Source organism: Varanus komodoensis, unplaced genomic scaffold (assembly GCF_004798865.1).
Source record: "Varanus komodoensis strain SLA01 unplaced genomic scaffold, ASM479886v1 scaffold17, whole genome shotgun sequence".
NCBI classification, from domain to species: domain Eukaryota; kingdom Metazoa; phylum Chordata; class Lepidosauria; order Squamata; family Varanidae; genus Varanus; species Varanus komodoensis.
In genome coordinates, this window is record NW_025335505.1 from 25,566,694 (window position 1) to 25,581,265 (window position 14,572).

The window sequence follows — 14,572 nt, forward strand, 5'->3', positions numbered from 1 at the left end:
TCTGTGAAATATATGCAGGCAATATTAATAATCATTCTACTTAAAAAAGAAAACTTGGATTTAAACTCAGTTTTAATTCATGAAATATGCAGAATGCAAACACCAAAGACTGTATACTCAGACCACATACTGCAATGCTAGTTCAATTCTAGCCTTTCCCCAATCTTTTGCCCTCGAGATATAGATGAATACTCCTAAAATTCCAAGTCTATTTCTTTTATAGGATATATCTACCACGCACTTGCTGCATTAAAAAAGAACATATTGGTGTAAACTAGCTATCAAGCAGGGCTACTGTTTTTCATCCATCACGTGGGATGGAAATCTTAATCTTCTGGCACAATATATGTAGCATTAAAGATAAAATTCTGGTACTTTTTATTTAACCATTTGGAAATGCTCTCAAAACTTTCACCCATTAACAAATTAGTCCAGTGGACAGTACATGAGTACAGGACCTGTGACTAGGCTTAACTTCCTGCTGCACTGAAAAGTTTTCTGGTGACCTGGGTCAGCTTTGGGAACAGTGGTGACTTCAGCTTCTAGAGGTATAATGACATAATAGAAACATAGAAACAGAACGAGTCAGAAGGGGCCTCCCGGGCCATCTAGTCTGACCTCCGGCACCAGTTGGTTCTGCTCACGACATGCCCACCATGTGCATGTCCATCCTATCTTTGAACACTCTCACCGATGGGGCCTCAATGACCTCTCATGGAAGCCCATTCTACACCCTCGGGGTCCTAACTGTCAGGAAGTGCTTCCTGGCATCTAAATGGAACCTTGGTTCCCTGAGCTTTGCTCCGTTGAAGCGCGTTGCCTTCCTCTGCAGGGGAGAACAGGTCTCTACCCATCTCCATGTGACATCCCCTCACATACCTGTATAACAATAATTATTATTATAAAGCACTTCAAACAAAACTATAACAAAAGAGACAGCATGGGAGTAGCAATAATTCTTCTTTTCTGAACTGTGTTGTACTAATGAAACTAGGCAGTTAGGTAAATGCATGCTAATGCTACTTATACTGTGGAAACTGAAAAATATTGCAGACTTTTGTTATTTACTGTAAATTACAATCAAATGAAATATAGTGACAAAGTACAAGGCATATTTTGGAACACTCAGCAGCACCACCTAACAGTTACTCAATTTAATCCTTACAGCATGCATTTGTATAACATGTCTTTGAGGTACTGCATTTACCTTAGAAATTGATTTCCTCTGTCACTATCTTTTGCTACATGTTACTCTATAATAATAGAAACCTGCATGGAAAAATCACAGTGATACAATGCTTGAACTGACCCTGTAAACTCAGGACACAGATGTATGGATTACTCCAAAAGATGGTAATGCCAAAATTCATGTTCTTCTTATCACCAAGAAAATTCAATTTGCTTTGTCTAGTTCTAATCACAAAAATCAATTAGTTTTACCTTCCTGCAGCTGAATACATGAGATGTTTACAGCCCTTTAAACAAAGTAAGTTTAATTGTTACTTTATTAGAAGACATAATTAGCACCCCTTAGAAAAGGGAATTTGGCTTCAGAACAATATTTTAAGAATGAAGTCTGGTCTGGGGAAGGGAACTAAACAGGAAGAATTGATTCTGCTTTTTGGCTACCCACACACCCTTTTCCCAGTTTCTGTACAACTGGAAAAAGCAGAAAGATTTACTTGTAAAAGCTGTATGACCTGACTCAAGTCAGTGAGTATGCATCTTACTCACATCACTAGCAGAATGGAAGGCTGCCAGTATAGTGTCTTGGCTGACTTTGAAGCATGCTGATTGCTGAGCTCTTTAGCTTCTGAGTTCACTATAAAAATAACAAAATATCCCTCTCAAAATAACTTCTGAGAGAGCCCTCTTTAAGCTCAGGCTCCAGGAATAAATATATGCAAATAATATTCAGCAATATATAAAAAGGTAGATCTGGCATTTTTAAACGACTCTTCAGCTTTATTTATATTACAGTACAGTGAATCTTACATTTTCCCCATCCAAGCAATTTTCCCATGCATACTTACTGGCAGAATTTGATCAATCTCCCAGAAAGGAAAGAATAGAAACTATTTATGTTTTACATGTTATTTAAAAATGTGTATCAATGAATATAATTCCAAAATTGCATAAAATGGAACAGAACTGATGTACCTAATGCTTTACAATCTCAGAAATGTACTAATAAATTCATCAAGTTAAACTCAAGGCAAAAGCTTCTTTAAGTCCCGCTATCCCCAAATACTTCATAACTGGCAAGATAACTAAAAGAGGCTTCCCACTGCATTCATAATTTGTGCATCTGCTGCCAGAGGAAAGACGATGCAGCAGATTAAACTACCTGGAAGGTTAATTCATGTTCTACTGGAATTATTTCTTGGTACAATGTGCAATGCTTTTGCATAATCAACAGTAAATGCCTTGTAAAATGGCCAAATTTGGACATGAATTTACACTGCATATATGGTAGAGGGTTAATTTTATTTTTAATTTTACTATTTAAAATTATTTCCTAGATAATAAATGATTGCACAAGGAGAGTGCAAATAAAGGAACAGCTCCTAGCCGAAATTATATCCCTTATGGAGATTTATATAATATTTAACCACAACAGATAAATCTACAGCTTCTTTTGTAGTCAGTTACTAAACAACAACAACAACAACAACAACATTTCTAACCTGTCCTTCACAACAGTGTCTCAGGACAGCTTACAAGCTTCAGTTAATTAACACAAGATTGAACAATATAAATTCAATCTGGGAAAGAAGGACAAGAATAATAAACTAACTCTAACACATTTGTTTAACTTCCCTGAAAAGTGAAAGAATCATTATTTTAAAGAAATCTCCTGTGTTATTATTCTGCTCAGCAGCTGAATGACAATGATTAGTCTCTTCCTTATTGCATGAGACACAGTACGATCAGCCAATAGCATGTATGATTAACTTTAAGCACTGTCATTCCCCCATATAAGCAAAGTTCACACTGTACCAGATGCTTTCTTCTATCTCACCCTACTTCTAAACGTATAAGCCTCCCTCAGTAGAGAAAAGAAAAAAAAAAACCTAGCAGGGAAGGTAACCCCCCTGGAACACAATCACTAGACTATCTTCATCTGGCCAGGGAGGTGCTTAATGATTCCTTGCAAGATGAAATGATCATGGTCTATTTGAAATAAGCAGTGGTGAGACCATTCCTAAATAAATGCTTCCTGGACTTAGAAAATATTAATAATTTTACGCTAGTAGCAAAGTTTCCTTTCCTAGACAAGATCTTTGAATGGATGGTTGTCAACCAGCTCCAGATGTACTTGGATGAGACTGATTATCTTGATTTATTTCAGTTGGAGTTTATGCTAGGTTTTAGTTCAAAACTGCTTTGGTCATCCTGCATGATGATTTATGTTGGCAAAGAGAGAGGAGCTTGTGACCCTGTAGATTCTCATTTATTTCTCAGTGGCTTTCAAGACTGAGGTACTGTTAGCCAGTGCTGCTTCTAGCAAGTGCCTAAACTGTTCTGTGTTTTAGTCTCCACAAAGGGATGGCCACCTTATAGACTTTTATTTAAATAACAGCATCCCTGCATGTCTGAAATGTTCACTCCAGTGACAAATATCTGAATATAACTCATTGAACACTTTCCTGGAGTATCTGGAATGTATCCAACTATGTCATTACACTAGCAGAAATGATGTTATGCTAGCAGAAACTAAGCTGCAAACTGTGTACAAGAATCCAACTAAAGTTATGTTTGATCAGTTATGGTTGTGTGAGCGGATGTGTATCATGCTTGAGCAATCCAGTGGACAGCCAGTTGGACATAACTCATGCAAACCCATTGTGCAATGGTAAGATTCATCAAAGGGCTACCTGTTCAGTTTGAGGAATTACCCCATTGGATACTGCTCAAGTCTACCAATTAGTGTGTGAACAACTATTTTCCCTCCTGAAAACAAAGCCAACTAGAACTCACTTTATGGAGGACTAGTACTTTATGTTACCAGAAGAGTCAAGTGGTGAAGCTTTTTGAACACTATCCCTCCTCAAACTACAAGGGTTGGTATCAAGCATGCATTATTCCACCAACTGCAGCTTGAAGGAGTTGAGTACCTCCTTCCCCAAGAAAAGCTCTGGAAGATAACTGTGTTAGCCTATTGCAGCAGAAACAACAACAAGTCTTGTGGCACCTTAAAGTCTAAGAGATTTATTCTGGCATAAGCTTTCATGGACTAGAGCCTATTTGCATCTGATGAAGCAGACTACATTGTGCAAAAGCTTGTGCCACAATGAATTAGTCTTCCAAAAACCTTTTAGCTGTTTTTTTCCTCTCTCTCTCTTGACTCTGTTGGTTGTAAAGTTCTTCTTTGCTATATTTTATTGCATTGACAGAAGGAGAATGAATGATGCGCTTTAATTCACATACAAACTATACAGAAATACTTACAAAGAAATCCCATAGAAACACCTAAATGCTTAACTTTATTAACAGAAGGTTTAGCATCATGTTACTGTCTTTGCACATAATCTGTATACGTCTTCCCACTATTTATGACCATTGTTGCCTTGCTCCAAATTGTTTCTTTGATAATAATTCTTATCTTAGACTTGAGGTCTATTTGTTTCTTCAATGTTACAAAACACTGTGTGCCCAGTTGGACTAATAACAACAATATTTGAGTTAAATAATACTGTTTTGCGGTTTTGGGAAGCTTGCATGAGACTTACTTTTATATTTAAAGTACTTTCTTAGTGCTCATTTAAAAACTTCTGTACTGACAATAGCAGCTTAATCAAGCTTAAAAACCCCCCAGATATTTCTCAATTATGCTTTCCAAAGTTTCACTGGAACTTCAATGAAAACATGGTCAAGTACTAGCATGAGAGAGCTGTCTGGAAAAAAGCAACATTTTTTCCCCATGCCTTCATTGCCATAGCATGCAATAACAATATTCAGCCTATCCTTTTCTAGGATACACTGGGCTAATTTCAATGAAGAATGTCTAATTTTGGAGTCACTGCAAGTGGAATTAATGCTAGCCAAATATTTGCTGAAGTAAAGTTGAGCAGAATTTTAAATCTGAAATATACTTCATATAGCATAAGAATAACAACATAGCAACATAACCTCTTTAAACAAAAAAAAAAAAACACTTTTCTTTTGTTTCAAAAAGAAAAAAATCCTAGCCAAATATATCAACCAAAAGCATTCATGCTATTTCAAGGAATGGCCAATCTTTACAGTACAGAAGAAATTGCAAAAGTACAAGAGACTATGCATAGCAGCCTTCTCTGTTGCTTCCTCTGAGCTTTCAGCCATGATAGATTAGCCAGGAAGCAGCACAAATTTACTACTTCAACATGTCTTAACAAGATGCTCCTGATTGTAGCTATAAAAGTCTGGGAACGCTGTTGCATGCTGTGGACAACAATCTGTCTGGTAGTCAATTTAACAGGAAAAGCCCTAGAGGAAGTAACTCACAGTGCTCTTCTGTCAAGAAGAGTTTTCAGCAAAACAGAATTTAAAGGGATGTAAAAAGAAAAGAAACTGGTGGGCTGGGTTCCCTTTTGTATATGAAATATATAAATGCCTCAACAGCTTCACTGTACAAATGTTTGTTTGTTTGTTTATTTATTTAATTAGACTTCTATGCCACCCCATTCGCCGAAGCCTCGGGGCGGCTATGTTCTTTTAGAGAATGGTTTCCACATCCTGATTGTAAAACACAGAACAATTCTCACAAATACTCCTGTTTCAAAATGCCTTGCAATGTGTAATGCGCAATGCTATCCCCAGCTACAGGCTACCCAGACATGAGTCATTTTAAAACTCAGTAGTGCTAACATGAAGAAACTAATGGGAGCTATTTACAGAAGAGATGGGGGAAGGCATCTATGTTTCTAGTCAATTTTCAGTGTACATACAGGAATGGTGCCATCCAATTAGGATGCCCATAGCCCTCTGAACTTGAAGCAGTTAGAGCATCTTATGGCAGGCAGTAGTCATCTCCACGGTCCTCCTGCCCTGGAGCTCAGTTAGATTTAGGCCATTAGCTGAGGTGCCTTAGGGCAAGAAGGAAGGAAGAATCAAAATACTTTGCCATGTTGTGGTGCCTCTCTCCTCCTGACATGCCCTCTGAATGCCCCAAATCCCATCTTCAAGGTCACTAACCTGACTTTCATGACAAAGCCAACATGATCCTTTCTGTGCTGGATCAGGAGACAGCACTCCAAGGTTGAACCGGGGAATCTGAAAAATCCTATGGCCATCTAGACACTGCCTATTGGCCACAGGTTTGTGCTCCAGATAACTATTGTTACATGCTGTTAAAACACCTCATAGACTAAACATGAGTGCCAAAGTATCAGCTTCTTAAAAACAAACATGACTGGAGCATGCATTATTTATTCCATGGGTTGCTGGAGCTGCAAAGGAGCAAGCATGCACATTGCTTCCCAGTGGCCTGCTGCTTCCACTTTGCTACTGGGTTACATGTGAATGTGGAAGTCTGAAATGTTCAGGAAGAAACAACCCAGTATTTGAACCCATTGCCTATTGGTTTAAAACTCTGAGCTGTTTCTTGTTTTACTAGCCAGAATTTTGGGTTCACTAGTCATGGAGTACAACCCAGGAACTTCTGGGTTGATTTGAAAAATGGCAGCAGACAAGAAGCTAGGATGCTTCAACACATTCACTCGTTCTCATGTGGTCTTGACTATGGGTCACAGTTACCCATGCTTGATCATTCCATGTGAACTGTGTCTGTGCACTGCTTCATGATTGCTTGCTTGCTTTCAGTATGCCTAATAGCTGGGTCAAGTTCTGGATGCCAAAAAAGTTGTGACTAGAATTTGAGAATTTGACTAAGGAAAGCAAGCTACCAAATTGGGTGGACATTTGAAAGCATGAAATGTTTCCTATTGAAATCCTATTGAAAACAAAGGACATGTTCCTGAAGAATACTGATAACATTACTGAAGAATATTGATAACATTATTGAAAAGTGCTGCTCTAGAGTTATATTGCAAAGTTCAGTGCCCATTTTGATAGTCCCTGGAGCCACACCCAACAGGAGGGTGCAAAAAAGCAGGGCAGGTGTTAATCCATATATCATCATCATCACCACCACTACCATCACTACAAAAGCAAAAGTAATAACAAATGGGGTAGATAACATAATCACCTTAAACTCCTCAGCCTTGGTTTCTCTGCTTAAAAGGATTATCAAGCCTAGAGGCACAGAAGATGTAACTGTTCACAAGTGTTACTTATAAAATTTACTGCAATAAGATGTGCTGACAGTCAAAGAAGCAAAGGATTTAAAGGGATCTGACACATTCATGGAGAATGGCCCATATGGCCATCCAGTACCTCCAGTATCACAGGTTCTGTGCCTCTGAAAGCAGCAGGACTAGTGTGCTCCCCACAGGTAGTGTGTATGTTGACCATGACGGGAAATACAATACTAAATGAAGGATGCCTTTGTTTTGATCCAGTAGAGCTCTGCTCTCCAGATATATCCCACTCCATAGGACTATAGTGGTACATTTGTTTTTAAATTCTTTAAGGTTCACTTGCAATTATGCAGAATGACCACTAGATGCCTCTGCACTGTAATCAGAACTTCAGAAGAGACATTGACTTTAACTTAAAAGCACAAACAATGAAGGGATCACCCGGCATTTCATCGCTACTCTCCCAATACAAGTGTTATAAAAACATGGACATTGATTAATAAGAATCTGTCAACCAGATTTTGTGGTAAAGAAGTGCTAGAAGGAACACTCTTCTCTCCGAATACATTTATATCTTGAGACAACAGTTTTCAGTAGCATTGTTTACTGCCATATGGCCTAAACATGAATTGTACGAGAAAAATCCTGAATATTGCCATGAAATATGTTCCTTCAAACCACTCTCCAGTTCTGATCATAAAGCTTTGCCAGTGCTACGTGTATGCCTAAAACCTCCAGTGCTGTAACCTCCTCTTGATCATTCTAAGATCCATTGCTGTAATGTTTGAAGACAAACTCACACAGAGAAAGATTTGCAAGCTGGAAATTTAATTGACCGAGGAGCCAAAACAAGTTTTCCTTTGGAAACTACAGGAGCACTGCAACAATGAAAACACAATGCACTTGTGAAGATTAGCCTAGATATACTCTAGCCCTCCGGTAGGAAGTGTTCTGCAGAGATACCTGTTCTATGGTTTTGCCTGCAGCTGTGTAAGCCTAGCTATTCCCTGGCCTACACAGAAAACACATACACATATACATACATACATACATACATACATACGAACACATGTATTTTCTTTCTTGTTGCAACTTTCTTTCCAGAATAACAGCAGGATCAGAAATGAATCACAGGGTTGTTCTTTACTTACTAGCTAGGTCTTAAGAAGTAAAACGGTATTAGTAAGTAGCTTAAAAACATCTATACGTTTGAGGGCCGACAGCACACTGCTTTGACTATGCAGAAAGACTTAGTCCAATGTGCTTACAATTTGTTAGTAATACAACTACAAATGACGTCTGATACATTAAAATAGTATGATTACAAGACAACTGGCTATAAACAATTCTGAAAAGTGAAAGGGTCTTGAGTTTTTTGAGGATCTTGAGGAGCTGAGTGCAAAGGGGTTTTGTTTTTTGTTTTAAGATGCAAAGGAAAGGTCCTTAAGTTAGACAACTATCATTAGAGTAACTCTGATACCAAAAAAGGAAAGCAGGCTTGTTTAACACATATATTTGCATAAGCATCATTCAGACCCAAATGCTAAATGTATTGATATGATCAATAGGGATCATAATTCTCAAAACATCCTGTTTGCCTAAGGCTGGGTTGTGGGTTGAAAGTAAAGGCTATGTTTTAGTAAGAACAACTGAACTCTGAGAATCTGGAAAATCCTCCAGGGACAAGATAGCTGATTATTTTATTAGAAGGAAGATTAAAATGTCCAGGACAGAAATTAGAGATTATTTCCACCAAGGAATATAACTCAAGAGGGTGGGACATTATGAAACATGACAACTGCACAAAGGCCAAGGCAAGGTGGTAGAGGAGACACAGGCTAAGTACTATTAAAATCCACTGTGCACAAAAAATATACAAGAAAGCTAAACATCACTATCTACCATTCTAGTTTTCCTGATTTCCACTGATTCTTCCTTGTTTTGAACAGAGAGTCACATTGCTACGTCTCAAGAAATCAGTGGTCCAAGCCTGATTTATATTAATTAATGCTAAATAGCTGGTGGAGGCAGTGACTCTTATCGAGATTGTGATGCCCTTGACAACTGTGGACTAAAACATACCAACCTTGGTACCCAAAGAAAATAAGAGAATGATTAAGTCATTCATGGCACAATCCTACACATGTGTAGACAGAAGGGGAAAAAAATCCGTATGCTTCCAATTCTCTCCATTCAGCCATGCTGTTGGAGACATGTTGGAAATTGTAGACTATTTCTACTGAAATATATAGGACTGTGCCATAAGGCATCAATATAGAACATGCAAACTAATTACAAAAATGTTTACCTTTCATTAATGGCTTGTGTTTGGATTACAACACACGAATCATTTAGACAGCCCTTAAAAGGGAGCATTTAAAATCTCCATAAAAGCACATCATCTAATCTTACAGGTCAACAGAAAATTTGAAGAATGAACATGACAAGTACTGGTGGACCTGGAAAATTCATTGCCAGATTAGACAGAACATTCATATACTGCTATCCAAATAAACACAGTGACTTCCAATGTGCCTGCCTGTAACCCTCTGAACTTGAATGATTATGGGCATCCCATGGACGGTTGTAAAAGAATGGAGGCAAAGGTGCCCTCTATTCTTCTCCTGCCTTTCGAAAAACCTAGATGGCCATTTCCCACAGAGAGCAAGAACCAGAGGCTGAGGCATAGCCAGGATATGACATATTATGGTTGGTTCCCCCCACATGGGATGTCCACAACTTCTTGCTTCAAATTTGGTCTTCCAACCACAAAGTTGTAGCTGGCATGGAAAGAACTGCCCTAGCTGCAAAGGCATTTCAGGGTCAAAACTCCAACTTTAACACCAGAGCATGTTTCCAAGGTTGGAGATGGGATTCCAACCTTTCCTATGACAGCCATAGGATTATGCCCTTAGAGATTTCATTATCTTCAAATACATATATTACAGATAGAGAGATCGACAGACAGAAAGACTTTGCTAACAATTTTATACATCTAAATTAAATTCATCCTGATTAGGGAAGAGGTGGTAGAATGGGGGATAGCATCCAGGAATAAATAGGGAAGAAATGGAATAATGACTTCACAATCCAGATAGTATCACTAAATGAGTAGAAACTCTAGTTAACTTGTATGTTGACATAATATTAACCAGTTTAAGAAAAACAGATTCAAATTAAGTAGATTTCAATATTATCCAAATAAGCACTGTTCCCTTCATTCATCACATTTGAACCAAATTTTTTATTAGTTACCAAGGTCGATACCAACGTTTTCCTTAAAATATATTACAAATCTTTCAATAATACTAGTATTATTCTTTTGTCACCTCTGTGTTGCAGTCCTAAAAAGCAGGGAAATTGTGCTACGACAGTTAGTGCTGAATCAAAAGGCTAATGATACAAAGGAACAAATGCACACAGTGCCGAACAATACGGTACAGAAATAGAGTTGTGGGTGGCTGTTATAATTGGAATGCTTCGCAACATGTGAATGTAAGAAAGAGTTATCAAGGAGCAATGCATATGTTGTCTGCCAAAACAATTATTCCTACATGCTGCAGGTACAGGAAAGAAGCTTACAGTTCAAAGGGAAGATAAGTAAACAAAGACATCTATATCTATGGGCTAAAATACAATTGACAGTGAAAAGAGTTACACGTGTTATGGATGGATGGATGGAGTCTTCAGATTTGACGAAAGCCAAGAGGGTTGCCAACTCCATTTTTCCAACAAATATTCCAAAATTACTGGAGAATTTGTTTTATTTTACACCAAGGTTGCAGAACTTCCTGCCCAGGACCCAAGTCCATCCTTCTGGGGTTCTCCTGATGGGCCTCTTTTCCCTGATCCTACACACTTTCTACCAATCACTGACTGCTTGGTAGGAAGGCCAGGAGATAGTAACAGGAAGAGAGGCACAATACAGTAAAGAGAAGGAGGCAGGACACGATGTGGCAGTGGTAAAAGGAAGGGAGCACAACACAACAGTGCATGTGCTCTCTTTTTCCTTCCTTACCTTGCACCTGCCTGAAAAGGAAATAAAACTGTGTATGCCAAATCATGTTTCATGTCTCACATTCTATGACTGGCAAAGCTCAAAACAGTTAAAAATATAAGCAGTTGGTTATCATCTGTCGTACCCTTGCTTCATCTAGCACACTACAATCAACAGTGATTGGCAGCAGGGCTCCAGGCAGGGTTCTTACTCAGGCTCCTGTGGAGATGCCAAAGAATGCACCTGCAAGCTCCTGGATGCAAGGCATGTGCTCATCACTGAGCTACAAATTCTTGCAGTAGCTCTGGGGAGGCCTACTGTGGCAAAATCTATGCACTTTTGCTCTGTACTAGAAGCACATGACACTGAACAGAAATAAGGAAATAAGACATTCCAATTATTCATTCTTCTGATACTAAAGACTTATGATTTTGGCAGAGATCTATTAGTCCCTTGAACTCTGATATATAGCATGCCTACAGAGCTATGCCTATCTAAAGGAAAGCAGCAGCTGTCTGAGGCTATTATTCAAGAATAATGCCTGAGAATAAATCATTGCCTTTTCAGAGGCTGCATTTTTCAGATAACTACAATTCCTGCTCTTCCTGCCCCATCCCTAAAAATATGAGGTGGCACACAAAAGAGAGCTGTTTGCAAGAAGAGAGACATACGGAGCGCTCTCTTTCAGCAAGCTGAAGTTTTTGTTAAAAAAAAAAGTTAACGAGTAAGCCGTAAACAAATGCAAACAACTTTAGAAGCAGATGAATTCTGAACTTTAAATTGTGTTAAAACTTTCCATCCATTCCACCATAGTAAGAGCTGTCAGTTCTCACAAGGGGCCCAAAACAAGCTATTCTCAAGGACCAGTGCAGACATATTTTCTGTACAGTATTCAAAATACTGTAAACTATCTATTAACATATAATTTTTAATGTTCCTTCATAAAGATGTTTGTCATACTATCCATGGGATGGTTGTTGCCATGTGGTTCTAGGAAACAGTATATCAAGAAATGGCAACACTCTTCCAGCTAGTACAGAAAGCAGCATGACACTAGCTCCACAAGATGCTGCTTAAATATTGCTTCTATGTACACTACAAACTTACGTGAGTTTATACCACTTCCCTCCAAAGAATTCTGAATTTATGAAGCATGAAGATTCTGTTAGATATCCCCAAACACCACACCCAAAACTACAAACATGGTGGAGACCACAAGGAAAGGAGCTCTGGTGCATACTATCAGCACCTGAAATAACAGGGTCCAGATAGGAAAATGAGGGAAAGCCATCAACAGACCCTGTACGCACACAACTACCAGACAGCTTATGTACAGAAATATTACAGAAGAAGGGGCTGGTGTGGAAGCAGGGTGTGAGATGATGGTGACTGCAAGAGATGAAGGCAGTCGTCCTTGGGCAGCACTGAGCAACCAGGAAGAACTCAGATGGGAGAGTAAAATATAAAACAAAGAAACCCTGACCAAGCCACTCCTTGCCGCTGAAAAGACCTGGAGCACAACAAAGGACTCAAGCAGTCAAAAGTCAGAGAACACAAGCCAAACAAAAAGCCCTGAGAGCAGCCTATGAAACAGAGGAATGGAAGATCTGGCAGTTGGAAAAGCAGGGAGGACTAGCATCTACTCAGAAATAAGGAACCAGCATGTGTACAGCACAAATTTATGAAAAGGCAAACCACACACCTATGTATGTCTACTCAGGAGCAAGTCCCTGTACAAACAGGTTGAAGTGGAAGCAACAGTGGCAGCTGCCCTGAAAGCGCGGGCGTCCCTAAGCACATGACAGACTCTGACTCCCCAAGAAAACAGCCCAACTCTTCCAAACTTACCCTCAAAAAGGGCAGTGTGGAAAAACTGTCTTCCAACCCTCACAGAGGCACCAGCAAGCTGCATTTCTACTAGAACCAGCCCTGGAAGAAGGTGGAATCGCCAATAAACTCTGTAGACCTGGGTGGGAAGAGCATGGGGGATCGCCCATAAACTCTGTGGACCCGGGCGGGAAGAGAATGTGGGGAGCAAGTGGTGCTGACCAACTCTCCCCCAAAAGGTCCACCAAGCCAACCAACAAAACACACACTACTTTGAAGAACCCCATCCTGACCTCCAATGGTAACAACTCAGAAAAAAATGAACTAAAAAGTCATGGTGACCTTCAACGCCTGTGGGATGTTTACAGATCAATATTGCCTTCACTTGCAGCCCTCTAAGAAAAAATGAGAACACTAGAGCAGCATGTGTCCACCCCGCAAGGAGACAAAAGATGACAAAGAACTCTTAGAAGTTCAACAGCAAGCTGAGGCAAAGGCAGAGAATCCTGAAGGGAAAAAAGAAGAAAACTTCCTGGAAAAGAATGACTGATAAATGCAGAAGGTCTAGAAGACAAACTGCAACAGTGGAAACAGGAGAACTCTCTAACAACTTTCAGTTATTTGAGGATGAGAATGCTCGTCCTGCTGTGGAAGAAGGGCAAGTCATAGAGAGCAACACTGACCAAGAGGAAAGCTGTCATCCAAGAAGTGGCAATGATACCAGGGCTTGCAAAAACAAGACGAGTGTTACTTGTGGGAGACTTCCTGCTGCGAAGGGTGGAAAAACATGTATGTAGGGATGACCTTTGGAGATAGCATACCTCCAGGGATAGGTATGCTATCTTCCTGGAGGGCAGATTAGTGATATAACCAATAGATTGCCAAGCTTACACAGCCCACTGACACATATCCCTTCCTTCTTATACAAATGGGAACAAATGACATGGGCAAATGGAGGTTTGACCAAATCATGCCAGACTTTAGGGAGGAAAGTCAAGAACTCTGGTGTCCAGATAGTTTTCTCTTCAAACCTTCCCGTTCGTAGAAGAAGAACAAACAAAGGAAGAAAAATACTCAAAGTGAACACCTGACTACAAAGGTGGTGCCAAAGAGAGAGATTTGGATTTCAGGACCACAAGCTATACTTCCAGGAAGATGGTAGTATAGCCTGTGGCAAGTGATGGGTTGCAACTCACAAGGACTGGAAAGGATATGTTTGGTCACAGCATGAAGAAGTTTATCAGGAGGGCTTTAAACTGAATTGTACAGAGGAGCGAAAAGTACACCTGACTGTAGCATCAACGGATGAAAGCTTATCCACTGCAACAGAAAAAGAAGCTCTAACAAGTACTCAATAATTGTCTTCCAAAAAAGTAGGAAGAAAGTCAGAGTATAAAGCACAGGATCTTTGATGTCTATATACTAATCCGCAGAGTATGGGTAACAAACAACATGAATTTGAACTCTTAATACACGAAAGCAAGTATGACTTGATAGGTAACATTGA

At 39.4% G+C, this 14,572-nt stretch overlaps 1 protein-coding gene across 15 annotated transcripts in view; it reads right to left on the bottom strand.

The window, feature by feature from the left end:
* ATXN1 (ataxin 1) overlaps positions 1–14,572 on the bottom strand; it is a 472,419-nt gene that overhangs the window by 95,012 nt on the left and 362,835 nt on the right. The gene's annotated exons all lie outside the window — the stretch shown is intronic.